This window comes from Cinclus cinclus, chromosome 6 (assembly GCF_963662255.1).
Source record: "Cinclus cinclus chromosome 6, bCinCin1.1, whole genome shotgun sequence".
NCBI lineage: Eukaryota > Metazoa > Chordata > Aves > Passeriformes > Cinclidae > Cinclus > Cinclus cinclus.
Window position 1 is genome coordinate 30,390,691 of NC_085051.1, and position 17,504 is coordinate 30,408,194.

Sequence of the window (17,504 nt, forward strand, 5' to 3'; positions counted from 1 at the left end):
TACTAAAAAAAAAATTGTTCCGAACATCAGTGTATGAATGAATAAATCCAGAATAGCACTCTGGTATTGCCTGGTAATTTTTATTAGAATCATAGAATATCTTAAAGATGTTCCTCTTGTGCAATAAAGAAACCAGCCTAGCTGACATCTCTACATATTTGTAGTAGATCCTCCTACGAGCTAAGAGATTTTAAGATTACATCTATCACCTATATTAATTCTCTAACATCTGATTACCATGCATGAGATATTTTCAGTCAACCAGTGCATGTACAGGCCAAGTGGCCTAACAATTAAAGCTAAAGATCTCACTGTAATCCATGATAGTATGGTAGTGAATGACTTCCCAGGTCAAATAATCAATGTTAGATTTAGCTTCCAGAAAATAATAAAGTATCAGTAAAGAAGTCCCCTCATCCAAAACAAAGAAATGTCCCATAGTTCTCTAAATAAAAGGAAGATCCTGCTTGGATATATTCTTGTGATAGGGATAAGCAAACAACAAAGAGAAAGGTATATGCAACCAAAGAAAGATGACTGGAATATTCTGGATTTGATTGATTGTCTGCACTTCTCCATTATCTGTTGAATAGGAGTAATCCTGGAGACCCTGAAGATGATTCTCAAAAGTGATAAGGAAAGCATAAAAATCAATTGAAATTATTTGATGGTTATTAATGTGAAGAACATTTTAACAGCTGTTAAAGGTAATGAACAATGAGTAACTGATCATTACAGGAAAAAAGTTTTTTCCTTATGTGCCTAATTTGCTTTTTTCTTTTTAAAGATACAGCACAATAAAAGAATAATAGAATTAACTAGTAATAGGCTGCCTTGCTGATTAGGTTATTGCTTATTCCCAAGTAAGCGGAAGCATACAAAGAGTAAAACATAGAGAAAGAACCTTTCTGCACTTTCAGTCTTTTTGCAAGACTGAACCAAACTTACAAGAGTGACTGAATTACTGAACTGGAAAGGCCATTCTCTTCAAAGGGAAAACATTTTCAGAATTCAGTCCATGCAGACACATTCTTATAGGCCCAAAGGATTACAGCTATTACATAATACTGGGTGAAAGCTGTTACATAGAATTTGATGAGCCATCATCTGCTTCCATTGCAGCTTGCAGAAGTTATCTTAGCATTAGCCAATCCCACTGCAATCAAAGATTTCGGCTTTTATACTCAGGAGAAAACGAATGCAGAACAATTCATATCAGAAAGACTTCCTGCCCTAAGAGCTGAAACTTTTGGGTCATTTCTCTTATGGAACATTTTTTTTAAAGTTCTCATTTTTTCTTGATATGTCCTAACAACAAAATTGCTTGGAATCAGGTGGCAATAAAAGCATTCAGAATATTAAAAAGATTTCAAAATCACCTTCCAACTGTTTCTGCAGCTGGTATAAATGAAACTAAAATCTGCTGGGGTACTAAGGTTGTTCAAACATGCCTTTATGGTATTGGAGACCTCTCAGGCAAAATAATATACAGAATTTCAAACAACCTATAGCACTTTTGAAAAAATTCTTTACATTCTAAGTGTCATTGTTTCTAAGGTCCTAAATTCTTGGAAATTATTTTGTGCTATGAAGAATGATAAGTTATCACTTTGTTATATGATAAAGACTATATGCATATAAAAATAAAACGTGTATATTTTTCTGAGCCAACTAAGCTGGAGACAACTTTGTAGGAAGTCTTGCTAATTTGATAAAGTTGCTGCATATGGAGCAAACAGAAGCTTAATAAAGCAAATGCTTCACTGAACAGATCAAGCACAACCTGGTCTCATAATGTTAACAAAGCCACAAAGGTTGAAGACATGAAGACACAAGAAATGAAGAAAGTTCAAAGAAAATAGTTGGAAAGGACAATTCTAATCAGAATCACTTGTCATCTCTTGTTTTTCTAAAGACATAAGCCAAACTTTATAATTAAATTATAAAAGAAACACTAATCATTAGTATCAGAATGAAAGAAGCACAGAATGCTTTGTCCTTACAAATGCTTGCAGCAATCACATTTAGTCTCTTGACTGCTGCAGAGATATTCTAGAATCACCTGGATACAATCTTGTGCAAAGGAGGGAGTCTCCAGCACCCCTTTGGGCAATCCGTTCCAGTGTTCAATCACCTGCACAGTAAAGAAGCTCTTCCTCAAGTTCAGGTGAAATCTCCTTCACATCAGTTTCTGCCCATTGCCTCTTGTCCTATTGTTTGGCACCACCAAGAAGAGCCTGTCTGTTGATGATGGGATCAAATGAAAAGAAAAATCTAAATGTAAGAAATAATCTGAATATTTAAAAAAAAAATCAAAATGTTGGTATCAAGATGTCCAAAAAGAAAAAATACACTGATAAAGTGCAATAGTATTTAGCTCCACAGGTGCTGTTTTTCTCTTACTACTCTCTCTCCCACGCAAGCTCCCTTTTACTTTATTTCTTTACAGATAAACCACTGCATTCTAATTGATCCTTAGGGCCTCTTGCTAATTTTGTAACACACAAAACATGTCTTAACCATTCCACAAATGGGATTGTTTTCAATCACAATTAAGTGATATACAGTGGTTTTCCACCCAGATTCACACCATCCTCAGCAAACACACAAATCAGCAGAGCCTTTAGGGTTAACATTCCCTCGTTCTAATCTTGGTAAAGATGCCAGATGTTTGCACCATTCCTACACAAGGCTCCATCCTCTGACACCTTCCCCATCAGATATTGCTGACATGCCCTTTCAGTCGCCTCTCAAGGCTGACCAGGCCCAGCTCCCTCATCCTTTCCTCCTAAGAGAGATCCCAGTCCCCTCATCATCTTCATAGCCCTTCACTGGACCAACTCCAGGATCTCCCTGTCTCTCTGGTACAGAGGAGCCCAGAACTGGACACACACTCCAGATGTGGCCTCACCAGGGCTGAGCACAGTGGCAGGATCCCCTCCCTTGACCTGCTGGCCATGCTCCTCCTAATGCAGCCCAGGATCCCATTGTCCTTCTTGCCCACAGGGACACACTGCTGGCTCATGGACAGTTTGTTGTCCACCAGCACCCCCAGGTCCTTCTCCACAGAGCTGCTTCCCAGCAGGTCAGCCCCAGGCTGTGCTGGACCATGGGGTTATTCCTGCCCAGGTGCAGGACCCTGCACTTGCCTTTGTTGAATCTCAGACAGTTCTCTGCCCATCTCTCCAGCCTGTCGAGGTCCAGGTCTTTCTGCAGGGCTGCACAGCCCTCTGGGGTATCAGCCACTCCTCCCAGATTGGTCTCACCAGTGAACTTGCTGAGGAAACATCTCCCCTTTCTTCCAAGTAACTGGTGAATGAATAAGTTAATGAATACTGATCCCAATATTGAACCTTGGAAGACTCCACTAATGACAGGCCTCCAACCAGATCCTGTGCCACTGATCAGAACCCTCCTTGCTACAGCATGAGTAATTTCTAGAGGTAATTTCCAGAGCTCATGGAAAGCCCTCTGAACTAGTAGTACTTGTTAGTTATTTTCAAGATTTAAGAAGACACACATGGTAACCTTTACCAGAATCCAGAGTTATTTATATAGTTCAAAGAAGTGTTGCATAAGAAATAATGAGCCTCTTCAGCTGTGTATCACCTGCTTTATATACCATTATTCTAACATATGGTCTGTTACATGAAAACACTTATATAAGTAACTTCCAGTTATTTAATTGCAAAACTTGCCTTTCTGGACAAGGTCAAATCACATTACAGTCAACTGCTCAATGCAACTTAGAAGAAAATCTTCATTGCACTAACTAAAAATAGCATACTGCCCCTTTCAAAGAGTTGTATCATCTCCCACACATCCTCCTTTGGGGATTATGATGCATGCAGTATGTTATCTCTGGACTTCTGCTTATCCTTGTAGAGACAATTGCCACTTTAGTGCTGGAGAGTGGTGAAGAGCCTACACAGGCAGCACAGTCATACAGATAGTATTTTCAGTAAGAGAGAGTAGGTGGCATTAGTGGATGGGGGAGATAAGCAATACATTTCATCTGTGAGCATCAACTGGGCAACACCCTCTGGAAATCAAGGACCACATACTGCTCTGTTTATAACATTTGCTATACTGTAGTGCACCTGACCAGGAGGCCATCATACATCAAGGAATTAGCAATCCATGTAACAGTCCCCTGAAGTTCCCACAGAAGGCTGCCCTGTGCTCTGTGTTCAGCATGGCTTTCAGGAATGTGTCATGCTGCACAAACCTCTTTGGACAAAGGACAGACTCATCCACCTCATTGTAATGGAGGAGTCTGTAGGCAGCTCCAATTCAGTACTGGTGATTACACCACCAGCATGGCTTTCCTTTATCTAAAAGAGTAGCAAAAATTTCTCATCAGTGGAGAAAACCATCCACAGACTGATCTGATGCTGCATAAACATACAGTTCCCAGCATCTGAAGGGAGTAAGATTTATTTGCTACCTATATTCCTCCTCTTCCTTTGCTTTATGAAAGCAAGTATTTCATTCTGTTATATGTTGTCAGGCCTTTGTTACTGAGATTCAGAAAGAACCTGGCACTTCCCTCTCTTTCTGCTTTCTGCTCTAGTACAGAAAACACACACACACACACACACACACACACACACACAATTCTCTTTTCATTCAAGACCCATCACTTCCGACTACAGAAACAGAGGCCTTTGCCTTTTTTCTTGCAATTCCTATTCAAGTCTTTTCTGTCCTATAAGAGTTCTCTCTCCAGGCCCACTAAGACTATTGTATTTGAAAACATTAAAAAGAAATAAAAGTGGTTTTTTTTTTCTTCTGCTAAGAGTTATAAATATGTGGTTAAATATCTGGTCCACCAGGAAGCCAGTAATTCTACAGCAGTAATCTTCCAAGAGCCTTTACCTTTGTACCAATGAATCTACACACAGTATGTTGGTTTCCCAGCTGTAAGCATCCATACTGATCAACTTGAAAAATTAAGCCAATTTTAAAGCGACCACAGCTATTCCTTCCCAAATGTCACAAATCACTTAGTAGTCCCTTAAGTCTTTAACTCTCATTTCAGCTTTCACTTCTAACTCCAAAAGATATATTTAGCAGGAAACTCTAAGCAGTTTTTGTCTATCACACAAATTTCAAAATACCACCAAGAAAATATAAGAGCATTGGCTACACTAAATATATTTTATTTGAATGAACAGCATACAGCTTTCTACACTAAAAAACAATAGTGATAAGTAATTTATTTCAGACAGCAATTTATCTACCAATTTTTTTTTATTTTGGAAAATTTGAATTTCCTCTATTTTTGACCCTCAGGCAAAAAAGATAAAAAAAAAAACCAACTACTAAAATCCATGGTAAAACTGAGGCACAGGAAAAATAGCCTACCAATTCAATTAAATATACTCAGTTGAAGGTCTTAACTAGCAAGTTAACATCTGGGCATCCTAATTTACAGTACTGACAAGAGAATACTATTTTGCCCAGGAAATAATTGCAGGCTAACAGAATAAACAGACTTCACACCTTTAGGCTCCTTTTATTATAGTGCTGTTTTTGAAGGGAGAGACTAAATTTCTCTCTGACCTACTTGTACAAAAAAATTCATCAGTACTATCTGTTCTTTGGATAGATTTCAGCGTCTGACTGAGGTCTGATAAGAAAATGTTTAATTCTTCTGCAAACACTATACTTTGGATGTTACGTTCAGTTCCCTGCAGATAATCTACAATGGCAAAGAGCAAAAATCAGGTTTCCATGGGAAGTTTTCCATGAGAGAAATACCAGTGATCTAGAAAACCATTGTAAATTAACTGTTTATACCAAAGTTTAAAATTTAAATTGATTTTTTAAATATGCATTGCTAAGATATTATCTACCCTGTGTGCAAAAGAAACTTGCTATTTGTCAGTGGGCTTGATGCATTGCATTTTATTCCTGATTTTGAAATCTACATGTTGAAGTGATTTAAGTGTGACATTAAATATGCAGTCAGAGAAAAACTTGTGCCCCATGTATTAATTTGAAGAACTAGGTTGTGACTACTAATGATGTATCCAAAGACAGGCAATGAAGTTGGTGAAAGGTCTGGAGCACAAGTTTTTAATGAGGTGTTGAGGGAGCTGGAGGTGTTTAGCCTGGAGAAAAGGAGGCTCAGGGAGACCTTACCATTCTCTACAACCACCAGAAAGGAAACTATAGAGAGGTGCTATTTGGTCTCTTTTCATAAGTAACAAAAAATAAATAATAAATAAATTACATATTTATGTCATATAATAAAAAACCCCATTACATAAGAGGAATGGCAGCCATTTAAAGTACTGCCAGGGGGGTTAGATTATTTTATGAAAAAATCTCTTCACCAGAAGGGTTACCAAGCATTGGAACAGACTGCTCATGGAAGTGATGGAGTCACTGTCCCTGGAGGTATTTAAAAGATGGGGCACTTGGGAATATGATCTAATGATGGACTTGGCAGTGTTAAGTTTAACAGTTGGACTTGAGATCTTAAAGATCTTTTACAATCTAAACAATTCTATGACAGAACAAATTCTTAATTAAAACCACAAGAAAGGATAAAATTTGAAAATACCTGTTCATGTGTTAATTTAATGTTTCATATATATTCAAAATACATAATTATGAGGACAGTAAGAATACTGCATTTGGCTTTCTTTCCCTATTATTTAGCCATTCCCAGAAGGCAATATAAGTGTTTAAACATATACAATAATCTTTTTATTGGTAGAGATGTAGCACAGTGAATTTAAAAAGCATTTCAACAAAAGCTACCCTGAAATTAGCTATTTATTCCACCAGTGAGGGAAAGCCTTTTTTTTTTTTTTTTCCAATTTGTACATTATGAAATTGCCATGGTGTTAGATGAACTGCAACATAATCAGCTGTTTTTCCTGTTGTGGAACTGGAACTCTGTTAAGCTACTATTTCTCCAAATATAGGATTGATTTTTAAAGAGTTTAAGATACTAAAATTGTGCAACAAAATACTCTGAATGTGCACACACATATTGAAATCTATATGTTGTTTAATATAAAACATTAAATATAAATATAAATACATTGTAAAAAAGCCTGATTCCCAAATACATGAGGTGTAGCTCAGCTGTTTTAATAGAAGCAAAACACCAAATGTAGGGAAGTGTGTCATTACGAAGAAAGCTTCATGCCTGTATATCAGCTATTGGCTAAATGGTCAAAATATTTGTACTAAGCACTTTTAATAATCAGGTCTGCAGAAAATATTTAATCCCCAAAAAACTCAGAATTTTCCATTATCTGTGAGACTCAATTTCTTAGTTCCTTTGCTGGGTGTCTCAGAAGTCAACTCTGTAGCAGGTTTCATGTTTGCAAAAGCTTTAATTATACTGAGAGCATACTAATTCATAAATGTTGTTTGTTTTTTTTTAATTTTCAAAACATAACTATCCCTTTGGATTTCTCACCAACAGAAGCATTCACAGTTTGGAACATTATTTAGAGGCATTTGGAGATTTTGTATGTAAAGCAGTTCTTTATAGCTCTCTGATTTTAAACTTGTTCATCTTTCCTTCAAAATAGCCTGACAATAATTGTCTGCTGTCATCTAGAGCCTCAAGATACTCTGTAAAACTCAAGTGTTAGCTTCAGTGTCCCAAATGACAGCTTTATTTTTACACATTGTCTGTTTTATATAGCATTATTCCCTAGAAACACATATCAAAATAAAGAACACATTCCATATACATAAAGAAGGGTTATTTTCTGCTTTGTTAAAGAAGGACAACAATTTTACAACATTTTGATCTTAAGATCTTATCTTCATAAGGCATCCTTGGATACATAGTTTCATTTTCCAGAGTTACACATCTTAGATATTCTCACTTGTTAAATTATGTTCAACTACCAAGAACACAGAAGAACCCTTTAAAATGACAGAACTGAGCACTACAAATTTCCATAGGGCAACAGCCTATTTGTTACAAGAGAGGTTTATGTCATCATGCTACTGAAGCCCCTCAGAGAAAATGTTACTGTATTTGTAATTTTAAAATCGAGGGTATTTTGATAGAGCATAACAGTAACAAAGGAGGTGATAAATAATTAGAGAAAACAGAAACGTCATTCTATGCAGAAATGTGGGAAGGGAATATGTGTGTTACCTTTGCAGTCTTAGCTTCCCACCTAATCTTGTCATAATGATGAGGCAGCTGAAATTGAAAGCAATAGTTTCTGCCAGAACAATTCTAGAAATTTTTTTATCTTTTTTATAAGAATGTATTTTAAAAAGTGAAACGCTTCAACCATTCCAGCTTTACTGAACTTTCGAGGACTCAGTGGAATTCCCTTCCTTATACCTTTCCGACACCCACTAAAATTGAAAAGTACAGAATCAGTATTACAGTAATTAATATCAAAATGCTACCTATTTTATCATGGAGGAATCCAGAAAATGAACATATCAAAACCATAGGGGAAATGAAAATATCAAACTTCAATCTTACATTAGTCTTTAATTTGAGAAGAATTGTTTTCTTTGGCTAAATAGGCGCATGATAAGAAACACTTCTGTAGTGACCTCAAAGATAATCCAGAAGAGCAAATATTGTGACTTTGGACACAACAAATTACATTATTTGTCTTGAAATATAAAAACATTCTGTTTGGTAAAGCACATAATCTTGCAACCAAATATATAACACAACTCTCATCCAGCCAAATACTTCAATGTTTTCTACACACACCATGGCAAAACGAATTGGCTTTTGTTATAACCATAGCTCTCTGAGATACCTTGTCCATATCAATCCCACTTCTTTAGGAATCTGATGCCTTCACCCAAGACACACCCTGCTCTTGTGTTTGTCCTCTTCTTACCTGCTGGCATCACTTATTATTTCCCTTAGGTAAAAACCAAGAAATAGTTCCACAAATGAATAACCTCACAAACTAAAGAGTGGATAAAACAGAGTGGTTATTGATGTTAATGGACACAATAAAGCTTTTTAACTTGAAAAAAAATCCAACAAAAAACAGAGGAAGCTCTTGGGAAAATTTTTTTTACTACGATACAGAAGAAAACTTCAGGGGAAGAATTTCTTTCAGCCTGATAACATATCTGCAGTACTTTCTTCCTTAAAACTGTTGCAATACAGTATTTTTAATATAGACTAGACCAGTGTCTGAGGGAGCTGGGGTTGTTTAGCCTGGAGGAGTCTCAGGTGGAATCTCACTGCTCTCTAGAACTGCCTGAAAGAAGAATGTAGCAAGGTGGGGACAAGTCTCTTCTCTCAGGTAACAAGTGACAAGAGAAAAAGGCATCAACTTGCACCAGGGAAGGTTTAGATAGGTTAGCAAGCATTGCAGCAGACTGCTCAGAGAAGCAGTAGAATCACAATCTGTGGAAGTATTTAAATGCATGGGGCACCTGGGGACATGGTTTAGCAGAGGACTAGGCAGTGCTGGGGTTGTTTGGACTGGATGATTCTTGAGGTCTTTTCCAACCAAATGATTCTATGATCCACTGTAGTGCAGGGAGAAAATATTAGAATATACATTATTGGAGGATAATGTTCCAGAATTCTTTACTGGTGAGGTAGATGATCAAACCATTTGGAGACCACTGGTCTAGACCATAATTTGAGAAGGGCTGGGCACTCTCTAAGTACTTAGCACAGACAATAGCGTTTCACTAGTAACAACGGTACTGTATTATGAATTTCACATTTGTAACCTGACATGCTGTGTTATGGAAATACATGTGCTGGCTGGAGGTTTGGGACAAATCTACCACAGCCTGTTAGTACACAACAGCACTTTTAATACCTCTCTGCTTAACAGACTTTGGCTCATATTGCAGAGTAACCTTTGATCATATGAACTGGAATCCTTTCAGATAAAACTTATTAGAAAGATGGTCTTCAGCAGCTTGTGTAATCCACTCCAGCTGTTAACAGGCATGCAGAATAATACTACAAGTAGTTTGAAATAACTATCAAAGAAAATATGATGAATGCTGGATCTCCAACACCACATGCTTTACTTCATAGATAGATGCATTTTATTGGTCTGTGTGACGTGGTAACACAAACATGACTCAAGATAGATGTTCAATTCTTGGCACCAAGGACAGGGCGGCTAAGGCTAAGGCAGGCATTTTTAAATTTGTCTCTACACACTTGGCTTTGATTTTATTTTGCTGGAAGACATCCATTTCTGGAAGCCTTTAGGACATCAGTTAAGCAAACATTCCTGCTCTGTGCACTATCAGAGATGAGAAGAGCTACTCACCCAACATACTCAATAAAACACGGAATCCATTTATAATTTTTCAGTTTACATCAGTGCTCAGATAAAGCTCATCAACACAAAATCTCATGTAAACCAATCTTGTGCAACTGATAAAAGAAAGAATTTGAGCAAATAAAATGCTTCTAGCCACAGTTCAACATACCAATATTTTTATACCATTCCCTTATGATGACTCCTTGAAGGAAGGTTCTCGTTGGTTTACTGTTAAAAACATTTTATGTTTCATATTCTGTTTTAGACAGTGAACCTTATATATGATAGGGTCACTAACAGGAATAAGGCACCACAAAAAACCTAATTAATTATCAGAGAAGTTGAATGAGGTGCAATCACACAGTGAAGTACTAAGCACCACTCCATTCATACAGTTTACAAGCTTGCATAGGCTTGCATCATTTTTGGTGTCTTCCTACTGGAGTTTCCAATCAAATATTAAAACACAACTTTACAAATCATCTAAAAACATATTATGAAAGCAAAATAAGCTATGCTATTCTAGCAGAATTATCTGCAGTCTACCAGTTGCAAATTTTTTTCAGAAAGACATGGTGTATTAAACTGGTTTCTGATAGAGAGAGGACTGCTGTGCTGTGTGTGTTCTTTCTTTTTTTCCTTACAATCAGTGCATTATCATCCAATAGAAAACAGATAGTCAAAACTTTGGCACCTGCTTTCAGGCAGTGTTAAAATTTGCATAAATTAAGAATGACAGTTAATTTTAAAAGTGCAGTATAAATAAGGAAGAATGTTTATCCCAGTATCATTATCTGTTCCTCACATAAAAGTGCCTCTATAAATTAGATTATTTTTATAATCTGATTCTAAATCTTTTTTAGTGCTACTGTGCCACTTTTGTGATTAGGGGAACAGCCCTTCACATGCCTTTGTACATGGTGTGGCACCAGAGGCTCACGCACAAGAGAAAAGATTCAGTATTCTGGTCTTGGTTCCCATCCCCTCAGTCCACCCCCATGGCTCCCATGTCCACCCCTTCAGCTGCTCTTGAACACTGAGCTAATAGTAAACGCCTTAGCACACTGCTCAGCCTTCATTCTTGGATCATAGTCTAATTAGAGACTTCTATTTTATATGCAAATTGGAATTGGGGATTTTTTCACATCTCTTACACACATCATTTAACATTAATCTCTGCTGAATTTCATCAGATGGTTTGTCACCCAACCACTCAGTATTTTAATGTCCTTACTTGCAGTAATATTTCATTTCTCTACAAATAATAATTTTCGCAATTCACTAAGATACAACCTGTAAACAGCTGTACAGCTGAGGGTTATTTAAACAACAAACCAACAAAATGAACAAACAAACAAAACCACAAAACAAAACCCACCAAAGAAACCCAAACAACACTCTTGATCTCTTTTTCCCTATATACAAAGAACCAGCATATAGAAGCTGAAGGTTTGGGTTTGTTTTTTTTTTAAAAAAAAGCAAGCCAAAAAAACCCTGATGGCCTTTTTTCTTATATATACAGGTCCAGCATTTACCTATTGTAACAATCATAAAGACTGCATTTCAGAAATAAATTTACCAGAAGAAATGAACATAATATTGATCTCCCTCAAACTCAGTCAAGCCCTTAATTACTTATGACATTATCAGTTTTGACAGGATAACATTACATTTCTTTCACAGATCTCAAATAAGAATCATCAGAATACATTCTTACAGGGTAAATAAAACCAACCAAAACTTAATGTAACAGGTCATGTGGAAAATAATTACAGCTTTTATATAAACTTGATTTACTTATACACTTGCCAAAAGCTATTTGCTGCTTAATGAAGTTGAGCATGTTTTCTCCTCTCATTCATGCTAAGTGACATCCCATTTAAGAAATTACTTTTCCAGTGAGAACAGGAGGCACTGAAAACATTGCCCAGTATCCAGTATAAGTGGTCAGATGAAAAGTACAAGAGACTGTATTAGAGCTGGTCAAAAAATGCCCTAGGAACCAACTAGGTTTCAGGTGATGGCTGGTACAAAGACATGCATTTAGCAAAAATGGAAAATGAAAGAAAGCCAGGAGGAATTTAGACAAAATTGGCTACTTCAGCCACAGAAAGAGGCAGAGATATTTTTTATGCTGGAAAACAGCAAGAGATTTCAAATCCTGTTTCTAACATATTAAGAAAGGCTGAATGTGAGGTTTGTGGTAATGAAAAATCTGATACACATTAATGTCCCCTCTTAAGAGCAACAGTTTAAATGCTGAGCAACCAGAAATGCTTAAAGGATGACCAATATACTGGTTTGTCTTGTAAATTAACTGTCAGCTATTTTTGTTCTCTCTTTGCAGGAGAACTACAGAATTATTTTGTTTGCTTTAGAAAGTAAATAATAAAATTACTAAAATGTTTTTGTCTTGTTAGCATTGTATTTCAACTTACATGAATGCACGGTCTTCCTGCCCTTCCCTTCCCCATGTGGCAATATTCCATGACCTGCAAAGCACAGGCTAAACTTCTGTATGTTTGTAAGACTAAATTGTACAATACAATATAAAATGCTTTCACTTAAATCCTACTCACATTAGGGAACAGGAATTTATAACAATGCTTCAGCATTTTCTATATTCAAAACAGCCTGGAAGAGCAAGGTAACTTGGTGAGGTGTTCTCATCTGTCATTTCTAGACCTGAAGTCTCTGAAGCCACAAAGCCTATGAAACATAAGATGGAAGACAGCAGGAAAACAAAAAATGACAATTCATATTTTCATGGGGAACGTTATTGAGTATACTCTTTCATCCAGAGTGTCTGGGCAGTTGATGCCCTTGCCAGGAAAACAGAGGAATGCTTTTGATACTTTGGCAGTCCTAAATCAGAGTTTGATAGACACTTCAGCCATCTCTCATTTTACATTCTTTTTGTAAAGGTGCTTTTTTGGTTGAGAGCCTGTGATTGCAGTGAGCATCCATCATCCATGGAAGATGAGAGAAACAGATGAAAAGCCCCTTCAGTGAGTACTCCCTAGGGAGTTTCTATACAGAAACTTGAGATAGCAAAAGCTATAGCTTGGAGAACAGTCTTGTCCTCCAAGCAAAAACAGTCTCAAACCTATCAGAGCAGAAACAATCCAAAAGTCAAGACTGATATTCACAACTACTAATGGCTTCATAGGTGGGAAAAAAAATCCCATAATAGAAAAAGCATTCTTATGAAACACTCATATTTCACTGGTGTGAGACTGTGCCTGGACTATTCAGGCTTGCAACAAAACTTAGATCAGCAAAGGACTCATGAGAAGAAAGAATGACATAATACAACAGATAATGAAATCACAATCAACTAGGAGCAATGTAATATCATACAATATAATATAAATAACTGACTGTTGACAAGAACTACAGGACAGAAGCACAAATGCATGGCCAAGAGTATTTTATCAATACTGCAGGGCTTGCAAATATCTAGCTCGTAGCACAAATACATAAATGTGGACAAAAAATAAAGGAAAGTAATTATTTGATTTAGATGAAATTTTTGACAATTTTGTCACATAATCCCACACACAAAACTTTAGTTGTCTCTAGCATGGAAACAACATCTGTAACAATAGATCAATTATTAAGGATTAATACAGCAAGTAAAAACTCAGTTTTCTGTGATCTAAATAATGACACATGTAGCTTGAAAAAGAACACTAGTCAGTGACTGACTGCTAATTCAGGATTTGGAAATTAACTCAGGAAGAAATCTGTGTGTACATCAGGTGAACTTTGATTACAGGGAAATATGATGAGACACAAAGTTGTTTTAGCTTAACACATCCCACTTCTCAATTGCCCTAATCGATTCATGTCCATAAGAAAGTCTCCTTCATGAAAAACCAAGAAGTAAGTAGGAAAACCAAATCTGCAAGTTTATCAGGGATTTCATACATGAAATTGACATCTCAGTTGTTTTTTGGTGGTTTTTTTTTTGTGGTTTTTTTTTACAGGTTAGGACATTTGCAAAACGTTTTAGAAATTTTCTTTACCTGGATGCAGGAGTACAATGAAACTGCCTATTAATGGTCAGACTCTGAGTGCATGTTAAGAGAGTGAAAAGACAACCCCTCAGTTTTAGCCAACACACATAACTAGCAATCTAATGGAATGAGATGTGACTGGACCATAACACATGCTCTTTAAGTATTTTAAAACTTTCATCTGTATGCTTTAAAATCTATGGAGATGCTACTCGTTAATACTCACTAGACATTCATTGGATAATACCCTTTTATGCCATACTTAGTAAGAGCTCTTGTGCTGTGAGTTAGTAATTATAATTTGAGATGCAGAAGAAGGAAAACATGGGCAGAAAAACTGAGAACCAGAATTGCCATGCCTGCAAGGTAAATAGCAAAGTTTCTTGGCACTTTAGAATTAGTGGGAGTACACAGTTCAAACAGCTTGAGCCTCTTTAAATAACTTATTCTGAGTGGGCAAACCTTTTCATTTGTGTTGGATCCAAACAGATAAAGGAGCAATAATCTCAGTATTATCATCAAATTATGATGACTCCCATCATAAACATTAGGGAAAATTTTTGTGAAGATCCTTGGCCAGTGCTGATACACTTGGCAGTGAATATCCATACAGTGATGAAGTAAACCATGAAGTAAACCATAAACTCCTATGCAAAACTGGGATGACAGCACACCTTCTTGTTCGTGTAAAGCAAAGTTGATTCTGCAGAACATGCAAGAGCGATTTAACTACTGAAACACTCTCCCAGATGGAGACACGAAACCAGTTTTGTGACGTCTAAATATTTCAAACCACAACCCTGTTCTTGTGGACTATCCACCAACAGTAGTTATGACTACCTTTCTTTCACGTTTGTTTTTTGTTTAATATGGGACTACAAACCAGCACTTGCTGACAAATGGTACTTATTTTTGCCATATATTGATAAATATGAAAATGCTTTGAACGATCATGGCCAGCATCTCTTGGCCGCAGACAAAGTTTGCGTGAGTTTCATCAGCTACTCTTACCAGAAAAAAAAAAAAAAAAGATTCTGAGATACAGCATTACATAGGTATATGACACCACAAAGACGGCAAAGCAAATGATTTTTGAGAAAGTCTTGGAATAGACTGATTTTAATTGTAATTATGTCAAAGTTGTGTATTTTTGATGTCAGGAAGTACAGCTTTGCTCTGAAATACATCTCACTGACACTGAAATCAACTTCCTTTGTTCCTTAGGCGTTCCTAAAAATGACTGAGTGGAAAAGTTAAAATCTTTTAAATTCCAAAGTCATCTAGGACAACTGAACTCTTAAGAAGACACAGTGCTCACCATTTCTTTTCTGGCTACTTCACTCTCCCTCAAAGGTTTTATAATTTTCTACTCTTGGATCATTATCACTGAAGTCTACTTTTTCAAAGACTGAGGACAATCTGAGAAGAATGTGTTTCAGCTGTGGATAAAAATTTTCATATATTAAACTATTAAGTTAACACATACTCTTAAAGAAAAAAAGAGCTATCCTACCACTATTCAGGGGGAAATGTCTGCAGTCGTAAACATAACCTTTAATACTCTATGCATGTATGTTTTCATTAAAAGAGTATCTATAGAAGAATTACAAGTGTTCCTTGAGGAGAATAAAGCATGTCTCTGTTAAAGGGTGGTTAACAGAATTAAAAAAACCCTCCCATCTTGCTCCAGAACTATTTTACATCTAAATTTACAACCAGCACTAACAAAGTATTTCTAACAAGATTTCTTAAAATGAACTGCCACAGGAGGCAACCACTTAACTTTACTCTCTACACTGGAATATCTGTCTCATGCCACAAATATTACAGGAATTAAATGTTCTGGCAATGTCTTTCTTGTGCATATTGTTTTAATGAATTAAGGACCTGCTACAAAATCAATTTCTGGTCTTGAGATGAGATGCATGCATATGTCTACATATAAAAACACCTAAAAAACCCAACACAAAACAATTAAATTCCTCTCTGCAAACCAAGCAAACCAAGGGTTTTTTTAGAAATCTGTTAATAAGTGGTTTTCTCATTTGCTGAGTCTTCTTTAACAACCACCCTTCACCCCATCATATATCTTGTTTGTAATGGCAAAATGTGAAATAAAAAAGACCATCTCTCAGGGTACTGTAACCATACAATGATCCTGTTGACATAAATCTATTGGCACCTCATGTAAACTTTCCCTAATCTATAATAGTCATAAATTTCTTTATTCTTGAGACAATCTCCATGCTGTTCATCCAAACCAGTGTTGCCTGATAGGCTCGCCAGGTCCTATGTACATGGAATCATTTGGCTTGGAAGACCTCTCCTTTAGGACCATACTATTACAGTCGGTGAGGAACCAGTCTGAAATCTGACAATGTTTTTTTGCTTGTTTGAAAAGCTTCTTGCTCACAGGATTAATATTCTGATGAGAACAGAAGTCTAGAGAAAGTAGAAACAATGACACTTCCTCCGAAAGCACTGCAGTTTCTATATTTACTTTCTTTATCAGTTCCAGAAGAATTTTAAAACCAGCAGGTACTGAGAATGAAGTGACATTGGTTTAACTGTTGTAGAGGAATGACAGGAATGCAGATGGTAGTACATCCATTTATGCATTCTCGAAAAGCTTCTTTTATTGAAGTAGAAGATCATGTGATAGAAGACACAGCTACCTTCTAGAGGAGTTTTCAGAGGAGAAACCTGTGATACTATCTAGGTAAGGCTACTGCTGAGGGTTCTCACTTTGGGAACCTAAGCTTCTATGACAAAAATCTAGGGAGGGTAGGTTTCATGACACTTCAGACTGATACAGACACTGTGGAACTGTAGTGTTGTATCAGTTCTACACAATCCTTCCTAACCTTGGTAGGGTGCATGAGACTATTTAGGGCACATGCTATCACTTCTGCCCTAGGCACTCCTTATTCATATGCCTACAATGGTGTTCTACCTGAGGTGTAACTACAGGAGTTAACAAAATTAATACATTGGTTTTCCTCATAAGATATTTTGAGCTGCAAAAGAGGTTAATCTGCCACCTTTTCTAGAATACATGCAAATGCTATGAGATTTATTTATTTGTCATAGTAATTATTGTGCTCTGTCTGATAAAGTATCTCCTCTGCCATTTAAGAAAGAAGTTTACTTTTTAAGGACTATCAGAAAACATGAAGACACAACTCACATAAATATAATTCAACAATCCATCAGGTTAAATCAGATT

At 36.5% G+C, this 17,504-nt stretch overlaps 1 protein-coding gene across 7 annotated transcripts in view; it reads right to left on the bottom strand.

Moving 5' to 3' along the window:
* GPHN (gephyrin) overlaps positions 1–17,504 on the bottom strand; it is a 273,967-nt gene that overhangs the window by 142,633 nt on the left and 113,830 nt on the right. The gene's annotated exons all lie outside the window — the stretch shown is intronic.